Source organism: Mesoplodon mirus, assembly GCF_964341445.2.
Source record: "Mesoplodon mirus genome assembly, contig: HAP1_SCAFFOLD_1415, whole genome shotgun sequence".
Lineage (NCBI taxonomy): Eukaryota > Metazoa > Chordata > Mammalia > Artiodactyla > Ziphiidae > Mesoplodon > Mesoplodon mirus.
Genome location: NW_028294714.1, coordinates 80921 through 91912, shown reverse-complemented (window position 1 = coordinate 91912; position 10992 = coordinate 80921). Strand labels below are relative to the sequence as shown.

Sequence of the window (10992 nt, the reverse complement as noted above, 5' to 3'; positions counted from 1 at the left end):
CCCTCACCAAGAACTCCACCATGCTGGCACCCTGACTTTGGGCTTCCTAGCCTCCAGAACTGTGAGAGAATAAATTTCGGTTGTTTTAAGCCACCTGCTTTGTGGTAATTTGTTACGGTCAACCTAGGAAACTAACACCTCCCTCCGGGAGGTCTTTGTGTCTCAGGCCCCTGAGAATTCTAGTACCTTCCTCAGTCCAGATCTTACCATCCTGTTCAGTTTACCTGCAATAGTACCAAGTCAGTGAATTAAGGCTGGTTCTACTGTAGGTGTAGTTAAACGTTTCCCCCACTGCTCTAAAGCAGTGGTTCTCAAACTTTAGTGTGCTTCAGTAGCACTTGGAGGACTTGTAAAAACCCGATGGCTAGCAGCCTACCTTCAGAATATCCAATCCAGTAGGTCTGGGGCAGGGTCTGAGAATTTGCATTTCAAACAAGTTCCCAGCTGATGCTGATGCTGATGCTGATGCTGCTGCTCCATGGCAGGCCAATAGCACCATCTGGTCCCCAGGCAAGCTAGGTCATCCATCAGTTTCTTTCAATAACATATACTAGAGGCTGGGCCACCATCTCTATCATCACACAAGTTGTTTATAATCTAATATTTTAATTTATTTGAGGCTGCTATAAAAGGATGTCAAGCAGGCTTACCAAATACTTGAAAGAAATCCCTTTCAATGACAGTAAGGTGGGCCGAAATAAATAGAACAAAGATATATTGGAGTCAGTGTTATTTATGTTAAAAAAAAAACCTCTGCAGCTTATTCATGTCAAACAAGCTTTTATTTTCAATGTGAACAATACTGTCAAATTTATATGTAAAACGTAAGAATAAAGTCAGATAGCAGTTAATATCATTTTGGGATGTTGAACTTTGAAACAAAATCTGTGTTGTGGGCTAATGAAAACTAGAATCTCCGTGAAGAACAAATTCTTCTTTTCTTTCACTGTCCACTTCTTTTTATGTCTTCCAACTGTAGGATGGGATAAGAGTCAATTAACAATTGTACACCAATAACATGCACCAGGGACTTTCTAAATATGAGTCAATACTATGTACACCTCCTGGCTCTCCAAGGAGAAAACAAAATGTTTTCTTCTTGCAACCCAGACCCTTGGTTGTCAGGGTGCACATCATTTCATCACACCAACCACATCTCTCTCTTGCCAACCACTATATATGTTAGTTTTTTTTCTTGAAAGGCCACTCTGTGATTTAAATGTCTTTCCACCTTAAGAGCCTATGCTCCTTACCAAATCATAAATCCCTTATAATCCCCGACCTTCAGTTTCCGTATCTGTATAATGAGAAGGAGGCTGTTATCAAACATCCACAGGTGTGAAAATTAAGAAAGGGAGAAAGAAAGAGTGTGATACTGAGAGAGAGAGAGAGATGAGAGAGAGAAAGGAAAAGATGAATGGGTAGCGGAAAGAGAAACTAGGATTGAATTACCAACTCAGTGAGAGCCAATAATAATACTGTGGCTAATTTCCTTTCCTTTTGAATAAAACATCTAAATTGAACCAATATTTGTGAATTACTCATGAAATGCAGTCTTATTTGAAATCCTTAACTTTTTACTACTTTGTAAGGAGTCACCGTCTCAAAGGCATTGCTATTCCAAGAGACTTCATTTCTGTGGCCAGGTGATGAAGGTACAGCTAGTGCACAGCTTAGTCGCTTTAGCTGCTTCTCCTGGTGACCAGTCTCTAACACTATAGGTCTCTATATTTTAGACCTCTAAAAAAATATAGGTCTCTATTTCCAGGTCTGATAAATTTCCCATCTGCAGTAGACTTAAAGCTCCAGGACAATGGACTTGTGGCTGTAAATGAAATACATTTCAGAACACACTTCTTTCCATACCATCTAGAATACAAGTACATTATTAACATTAAACTGCTCTTCCAAAACTAAATTTCAACAATTTTTTCTTATTTACTTTACAAACAACATTAAAAACATGATAGATAGCTAGTGGGAAGCAGCTGCGTAGCACAGGGAGATCAGCTCGGAGCTCTGTGACCACCTAGACGGGTGGGATGGGGAGGGTGGGAGGGAGACGCAAGTGGGAAGAGAAATGGTGATATTGGTATACTATAGGTCATTCATTTTGTTATAAAGCAGAAACTAACACACCCCTGTAAAGCAATTATACTCCCATAAAGATGTTAAAAACATAAACAAAACATAGATTAAGGATGTAAACAAAACAAAACATAAAGCTGTCAGTAACAGGTATATGTCAGGACCGGTTGCACTATACCATAATACCTTGTATTCTCCAGAGCTGCCCTCTGCTGAGACCATATCCAGCTTCGGTCCTTCTTCTGTTTTTTCATTTCCATCCTCTTTCTCTTCCTCAGCATTTTCGTAATGATATTCACTGTCTTCTTTAGTGTCGAATGATACGGACTTTGGCATCCCAAGGTGGTGGGAAACATTTCCCAATTTAAAATCAGCAGCAGAATCTAGTTCTCTGCTCTCAGAAGGATCTGGAGAAGAGAAATATGTCAGAAAATAAATAAATAAATAAGAAGACTAGCTGGTCATGTTCCCACTGGTTGATACAGCACTTCCTTGGCCCTCACACTTCTGCTGCTTGACAGTTTTCACAACATTTTCCCCCTCTTTCCAGGAGATCTCACACACACTGTGCTGCTGATTATTTCTGGCCCTTTGGAGAAGGGATCGAAATCATTTGATCCTGAGAGCAATTTTGTATGTTTCTGCCAGAACGTCACTGGAAAATGTTCACCCCATTTCAAGACAAATTCTACCGCGAACCTCATTGATTCCTCAACCACTGAAAAGTGCCCCTGTGCCATTTCATCATTTTCTCAGGTCATCCTACTAAGAATCTTAACATTTCTAGAAGCCCGTCAACCAAAAGTGAGGTATGCCATTCGTTTGCCCTTCAGTTCGTAGAAGGCAGCATACTTTTTCTCAAGATCCTAAAGTTCTTTAGAGAATTGGGCTTCTACGTGTGCATATCGTGCCTGAAGGTTTCTGAGAGCTTTGACCCGCTGCTTAACCGCCAGAGGCCAGCGCTGAGTGCACCCTGCCTTTGAGGCCGATGCCCAGTCAGGGGCTGCAAGGGACAGGGGACTGGGCCGCCCCTCACCAGCCTCGGCCCCGTCGTCGGGTCCACACGCCCCAGCCTCCCAGGACTCGGAGGCATCAGCCAGGACCTCGCACGCCCAGAACTCGGCCCCCACTACCGCCGCCGCAGGTTCCTCTGCCTTCTGGGATGCCGCCCCCTCTGCAGGTTCCCGCAGCTCCCAGGGCGGGGGGCCCTCTGCCTGGTACTCGCCCCCCCAGATCTCACCTGTCTCTCCCAGGGCTTCCTGACCCTGAGCAGGCGCGGCATCCTCTGCAGGGTCTGAGGGCCGTCGCGAGCAGCGACTGACCATCACGAATTCGCCGTGGGGCCCGGCCACGAAACGGACGTGGTAGTGGTCCTGGGGCACAAGGCAATGGGCCACATCCCGGCACAGGGACTGAAACTGCGCCGCGGGCGCCCCATGGCCCGCGACCACTCCCGCGCCTCCCTGCCCATGCTCGTCCTCCTCTTCTGTCTCTTCCTCCTCCTCGACCTCTTCCTCAGTTTCCTGCCCCTCTTCTGACTGGTACTCAGCCTCCTCCTGGTCCTCGATGTCTAATTCAAGCTCTTCCTCCTCCTCCTCCTCCTCCACCAGCTCTGCATCCCAGTCTTCTTCCACTGCGGCCTGGGCGGCCTCCTGCCCACCATCCTCCCCGTGAAGGGCTCTGGAGAGCCCCAGGGACGCCAGAAGGGCCGCGTCCCCCTCGACTCCATCCATCCCTCCCGAAGGGGAGGCACGGACCCCGAGGGGACTGGGGTTGCCACCCGCCCCACCTCCATCTCCATCCTGGCCACCTGGGATCAGCCCACACTCCTCGGTGGCAGACATGGCAGGAGGGACACGCCAGACACGGATCGGGCTGCAGTGACCACCGCGGGGAAGATGGCGGCCACCGGGCTGGGTGTCGCTGAGGGACGGGACACTGTTGGCAGCGGGGTCTCCGGGACGGGGTGGGGGCTGCAGAGAAGCCGCCTGCCCAGGGCACCAGAGTCAGAGAAAATGCCTCTGGGAGCCCCGCTACGAGAAGGGCAGACAGCCTGCCCGCTGAGCGCCCCGGCGAGACTGGGCCGAGGCCGCTGCGCACAGGGCGGGAAAGAGCTTGATTGGCTGGTGACGGGACACGAAACTTAGAAGGGCCAACGAGGGGCCACTTCCTCCAGCGCCGACTCTAAGCTCATTTGCCAGCAGCCAAGGATTGACAGCACCACCGTCCAATGAGTGATCAAGGTCTTCAGTTTCCCTGGAGGCCTTAAAGGCCCAGCTCACCCTCAGCCTCTGTGAGTGCACAGGAATCCCTTCCTTTTCATTCCACCACTGCAAGAGCAAAACTACAATGCGCCTAAAGGGCGGCGCCCTGGGGTATGGGAACCTGCATGTGTTCCCCAATTGCCACCCTGGGGCAGCTCACACTGATACAGACACACTTAGTTCAAAAACGAGAGAGAGAGAGAAGGTGTGTAGATCAAATCTCAGCAACGCTTAAAACCTCCCACAGGAGACAGCAAGAGAATTTGGAGGTTTTAATGCTGTTAAGGCTCCTTAGAAAAGGACATACAGAGTCGATATGGATGCAGTGAGAATGGAGAGTGGAAGAAGCAGTAAGACAGGAGCTGGAGAGTGTTTCATCAGGACTCCCCAATTCCGTTGCAGCCTCCAAGAAATGAAGACAGAGAGAGAGAGGGAAGAGAGACAGAGTGAGAGAGAGAGAGAGAGAAAGAGAGAGAGAGATTTCTTTTAAAGACTGGGCTGAGCACCTGCTCTGCACTGGATTGTGCACACCCCTTGCCTCCCAAATTCATACGAGAAGCCCAGCCCCAGCCCCACCCCACCCCCAGGAGATGGTATTTGGAGACTGGGTCTTTGGTAGGTCATTCAGTTTTGGTAAGGTCAGGAGGCTGGGGTCCACACCTTGGGATTATTGCCCTTACAGGAAGAGACCATAGATGGTACTCTCCTCCCACCACCCCAATGTGAAACCACAGGAAGAAGGCGGCTATCTTCAAGCCAAAACGAGGGCCCTCACCAAGAACTCCACCATGCTGGCACCCTGACTTTGGGCTTCCTAGCCTCCAGAACTGTGAGAGAATAAATTTCGGTTGTTTTAAGCCACCTGCTTTGTGGTAATTTGTTACGGTCAACCTAGGAAACTAACACCTCCCTCCGGGAGGTCTTTGTGTCTCAGGCCCCTGAGAATTCTAGTACCTTCCTCAGTCCAGATCTTACCATCCTGTTCAGTTTACCTGCAATAGTACCAAGTCAGTGAATTAAGGCTGGTTCTACTGTAGGTGTAGTTATACGTTTCCCCCACTGCTCTAAAGCAGTGGTTCTCAAACTTTAGTGTGCTTCAGTAGCACTTGGAGGACTTGTAAAAACCTGATGGCTAGCAGCCTACCTTCAGAATATCCAATCCAGTAGGTCTGGGGCAGGGTCTGAGAATTTGCATTTCAAACAAGTTCCCAGCTGATGCTGATGCTGATGCTGATGCTGCTGCTCCATGGCAGGCCAATAGCACCATCTGGTCCCCAGTCAAGCTAGGTCATCCATCAGTTTCTTTCAATAACATATACTAGAGGCTGGGCCACCATCTCTATCATCACACAAGTTGTTTATAATCTAATATTTTAATTTATTTGAGGCTGCTATAAAAGGATGTCAAACAGGCTTACCAAATTCTTGAAAGAAATCCCTTTCAATGACAGTAAGGTGGGCCAAAATAAATACAGCAAAGATAAATTGGAGTCAGTGTTATTTATGTTAAAAAAAAAACCCTCTGCAGCTTATTCATGTCAAACAAGCTTTTATTTTCAATGTGAACAATACTGTCAAATTTATATGTAAAAGGTAAGAATAAAGTCAGATAGCAGTTAATATCATTTTGGGATGTTGAACATTGAAACAAAATCTGTGTTGTGGGCTAATGAAAACTAGAATCTCCGTGAAGGACACATTCTTCTTTTCTTTCGCTTTCCACTTCTTTTTATGTCTTCCAACTGTAGGATGGGATAAGAGTCAATTAACAATTGTACACCAATAACATGCACCAGGGACTTTCTAAATATGAGTCAATACTATGTACATCTCCTGGCTCTCCAAGGAGAAAACAAAATGTTTTCTTCTTGTAACCCAGACCCTTGGTTGTCAGGGTGCACATCATTTCATCACACCAACCACATCTCTCTCTTGCCAACCACTATATATGTTAGTTTTTTTTTCTTGAAAGGCCACTCTGTGATTTAAATGTCTTTCCACCTTAAGAGCCTATGCTCCTTACCAAATCATAAATCCCTTATAATCCCCGACCTTCAGTTTCCGTATCTGTATAATGAGAAGGAGGCTGTTATCAAACATCCACAGGTGTGAAAATTAAGAAAGGGAGAAAGAAAGAGTGTGATACTGAGAGAGAGAGAGAGATGAGAGAGAGAAAGGAAAAGATGAATGGGTAGCGGGAAGAGAAACTAGGATTGAATTACCAACTCAGTGAGAGCCAATAATAATACTGTGGCTAATTTTCTTTCCTTTTGAATAAAACATCTAAATTGAACTAATATTTGTGAATTACTCATGAAATGCAGTCTTATTTGAAATCCTTAACTTTTTACTACTTTGTAAGGAGTCACCGTCTCAAAGGCATTGCTATTCCAAGAGACTTCATTTCTGTGGCCAGGTGATGAAGGTATAGCTAGTGCACAGCTTAGTCGCTTTAGCTGCTTCTCCTGGTGACCAGTCTCTAAAAATATAGGTCTCTATATTTTAGACCTCTAAAAAAATATAGGTCTCTATTTCCAGGTCTGATAAATTTCCCATCTGCAGTAGACTTAAAGCTCCAGGACAATGGACTTGTGGCTGTAAATGAAATACATTTCAGAACACACTTCTTTCCATACCATCTAGAATACAAGTACATTATTAACATTAAACTGTTCTTCCAAAACTAAATTTCAACAATTTTTTCTTATTTACTTTACAAACAACATTAAAAACATGATAGATAGCTAGTGGGAAGCAGCTGCGTAGCAAAGGGAAATCAGCTCGGAGCTCTGTGACCACCTAGACGGGTGGGATGGGGAGGGTGGGAGGGAGACGCAAGTGGGAAGAGAAATGGGGATATTGGTATACTATAGGTGATTCACTTTGTTATAAAGCAGAAACTAACACACCCCTGTAAAGCAATTATACTCCCATAAAGATGTTAAAAAGATAAACATAAAATAGATTAAGGATGTAAACAAAACAAAACATAAAGCTGTCAGTAACAGGTATATGTCAGGACCGGTTGCACTATACCATAATACCTTGTATTCTCCAGAGCTGCCCTCTGCTGAGACCATATCCAGCTTCGGTCCTTCTTCTGCTTTTTCATTTCCATCCTCTTTCTCTTCCTCAGCATTTTCATAATGATAGTCACTCTCTTCTTTAGTGTCGAATGATACGGACTTTGGCATCCCAAGGTGGTGGGAAACATTTCCCGATTTAAAATCAGCAGCAGAATCTAGTTCTCTGCTCTCAGGAGGATCTGGAGAAGAGAAATATGTCAGAAAATAAATAAATAAATAAGAAGACTAGCTGGCCATGTTCCTACTGGTTGATACAGCACTTCCTTGGCCCTCACACTTCTGCTGCTTGACAGTTTTCACAACATCTTCCCCCTCTTTCCAGGAGATCGCACACACACTGTGCTGCTGATTATTTCTGGCCCTTTGGAGAAGGGATCGAAATCATTTGATCCTGAGAGCAATTTTGTATGTTTCTGCCAGAACGTCACTGGAAAATGTTCACCCCATTTCAAGACAAATTCTACCGTGAGCCTCATTGATTCCTCAACCACTGAAAAGTGCCCCTGTGCCATTTCATCATCTTCTCAGGTCATCCTACTAAGAATCTTAACATTTCTAGAAGCCCGTCAACCAAAAGTGAGGTATGCCATTCGTTTGCCCTTCAGTTCATAGAAGGCAGCATACTTTTTCTCAAGATCCTAAAGTTCTTTAGAGAATTGGGCTTCTACTTGTGCATATCGTGCCTGAAGGTTTTTGAGAGCTTTGACCCGCTGCTTAACCGCCAGAGGCCAGCGCTGAGTGCACCCTGCCTTTGAGGCCGATGCCCAGTCAGGGGCTGCAAGGGACAGGGGACTGGGCCGCCCCTCACCAGCCTCGGCCCCGTCGTCGGGTCCACACGTCCCAGCCTCCCAGGACACGGAGGCATCAGCCAGGATCTCGCACGCCCAGATCTCGGCCTCCACTACCACCGCCGCAGGTTCCTCTGCCTTCTGGGATGCCGCCCCCTCTGCAGGTTCCCGCAGCTCCCAGGGCGGGGGCCCCTCTGCCTGGTACTCGCCCTCCCAGACCTCACCTGTCTCTCCCAGGGCTTCCTGACCCTGAGGAGGCGCGGCATCCTCTGCAGGGTCCGAGGGCCGTCGTGAGCAGCGGCTGACCATCACGAATTCGCCGTGGGGCCTGGCCACGACACGGACGCGGTAGTGGCCGTGGGGCACAAGGCAATGGGCCACATCCCGGCGCAGGGACTGAAACTGCGCCGCGGGCGCCCCATGGCCCGCGACCACTCCCGCGCCTCCCTGCCCATGCTCGTCCTCCTCTTCTGTCTCTTCCTCCTCCTCGACCTCTTCCTCAGTTTCCTCCCCCTCTTCTGACTGGTACTCAGCCTCCTCCTGGTCCTCGATGTCTAATTCAAGCTCTTCCTCCTCCTCCTCCTCCTCCTCCTCCACCAGCTCTGCATCCCAGTCTTCTTCCACTGCGGCCTGGGCGGCCTCCTGCCCACCATCCTCCCCGTGAAGGGCTCTGGAGAGCCCCAGGGAAGCCAGAAGGGCCGCGTCCCCCTCGACTCCATCCATCCCTCCCGAAGGGGAGGCACGGACCCCGAGGGGACTGGGGTCGCCACCCGACCCGCCTCCAGCTCCGTCCTGGCCACCTGGGATCGGCCCACGCTCCTCGGTGGCAGACATGGCAGGAGGGACACGCCAAACACGGATCGGGCTGCAGTGATGACCGCGGGGAAGATGGCGGCCACCGGGCTGGGTGTCGCTGAGGGAGGGGACGCTGTTGGCAGCGGGGCCTCCGGGACGGGGTGGGGGCTGCAGAGAAGCCGGCTGCCCAGGGCACCAGAGTCGGAGAAAATGCCTCGGGGAGCCCCGCTACGGGAAGAGCAGACAGCCTGCCCGCCGAGCGCCCCGGCGAGACTGGGCCGAGGCCGCTGCGCACAGGGCGGGAAAGAGCTTCATTGGCTGGTGACGGGACACGAAACTTAGAAGGGCCAACGAGGGGCCACTTCCTCCAGCGCCGACTCTAAGCTCATTTGCCAGCAGCCAAGGATTGACAGCACCACCGTCCAATGAGTGATCAAGGTCTTCAGTTTCCCTGGAGGCCTTAAACGCCCAGCTCACCCTCAGCCTCTGTGAGTGCACAGGAATCCCTTCCTTTTCATTCCACCACTGCAAGAGCAAAACTACAATGCGCCTAAAGGGCGGCGCCCTGGGGTATGGGAACCTGCATGTGTTCCCCAATTGCCACCCTGGGGCAGCTCACACTGATACAGACACACTTAGTTCAAAAACGAGAGAGAGAGAGAAGGTGTGTAGATCAAATCTCAGCAACGCTTAAAACCTCCCACAGGAGACAGCAAGAGAATTTGGAGGTTTTAATGCTGTTAAGGCTCCTTAGAAAAGGACATACAGAGTCGATATGGATGCAGTGAGAATGGAGAGTGGAAGAAGCAGTAAGACAGGAGCTGGAGAGTGTTTCATCAGGGCTCCCCAATTCCGTTGCAGCCTCCAAGAAATGAAGACAGAGAGAGAGAGGGAAGAGAGACAGAGTGAGAGAGAGACAGAGAGAGAGAGAGAGAGATTTCTTTTAAAGACTGGGCTGAGCACCTGCTCTGCACTGGATTGTGCACACCCCTTGCCTCCCAAATTCATACGAGAAGCCCAGCCCCAGCCCCACCCCACCCCCAGGAGATGGTATTTGGAGACTGGGTCTTTGGTAGGTCATTCAGTTTTGGTAAGGTCAGGAGGCTGGGGTCCACACATTGGGATTATTGCCCTTACAGGAAGAGACCATAGATGGTACTCTCCTCCCACCACCCCAATGTGAAGCCACAGGAAGAAGGCGGCTATCTTCAAGCCAAAACGAGGGCCCTCACCAAGAACTCCACCATGCTGGCACCCTGACTTTGGGCTTCCTAGCCTCCAGAACTGTGAGAGAATAAATTTCGGTTGTTTTAAGCCACCTGCTTTGTGGTAATTTGTTACGGTCAACCTAGGAAACTAACACCTCCCTCCGGGAGGTCTTTGTGTCTCAGGCCCCTGAGAATTCTAGTACCTTCCTCAGTCCAGATCTTACCATCCTGTTCAGTTTACCTGCAATAGTACCAAGTCAGTGAATTAAGGCTGGTTCTACTGTAGGTGTAGTTAAACGTTTCCCCCACTGCTCTAAAGCAGTGGTTCTCAAACTTTAGTGTGCTTCAGTAGCACTTGGAGGACTTGTAAAAACCTGATGGCTAGCAGCCTACCTTCAGAATATCCAATCCAGTAGGTCTGGGGCAGGGTCTGAGAATTTGCATTTCAAACAAGTTCCCAGCTGATGCTGATGCTGATGCTGATGCTGCTGCTCCATGGCAGGCCAATAGCACCATCTGGTCCCCAGGCAAGCTAGGTCATCCATCAGTTTCTTTCAATAACATATACTAGAGGCTGGGCCACCATCTCTATCATCACACAAGTTGTTTATAATCTAATATTTTAATTTATTTGAGGCTGCTATAAAAGGATGTCAAGCAGGCTTACCAAATACTTGAAAGAAATCCCTTTCAATGACAGTAAGGTGGGCCGAAATAAATAGAACAAAGATATATTGGAGTCAGTGTTATTTATGTTAAAAAA

The 10992-nt window shown here is 48.5% G+C and overlaps 1 long non-coding RNA gene across 1 annotated transcript; it reads right to left on the bottom strand.

Moving 5' to 3' along the window:
- Positions 1-746: 746 nt before the first annotated feature.
- On the bottom strand, positions 747-8534 carry LOC309798019. The gene is made up of 3 exons (XR_014292913.1): positions 8451-8534; positions 7397-7617; positions 747-973 (listed from the first exon to the last, which is right to left on the bottom strand). It is a non-coding gene; the product is annotated as an uncharacterized lncRNA (long non-coding RNA).
- Between the last annotated feature and the right edge of the window lie 2458 nt (positions 8535-10992).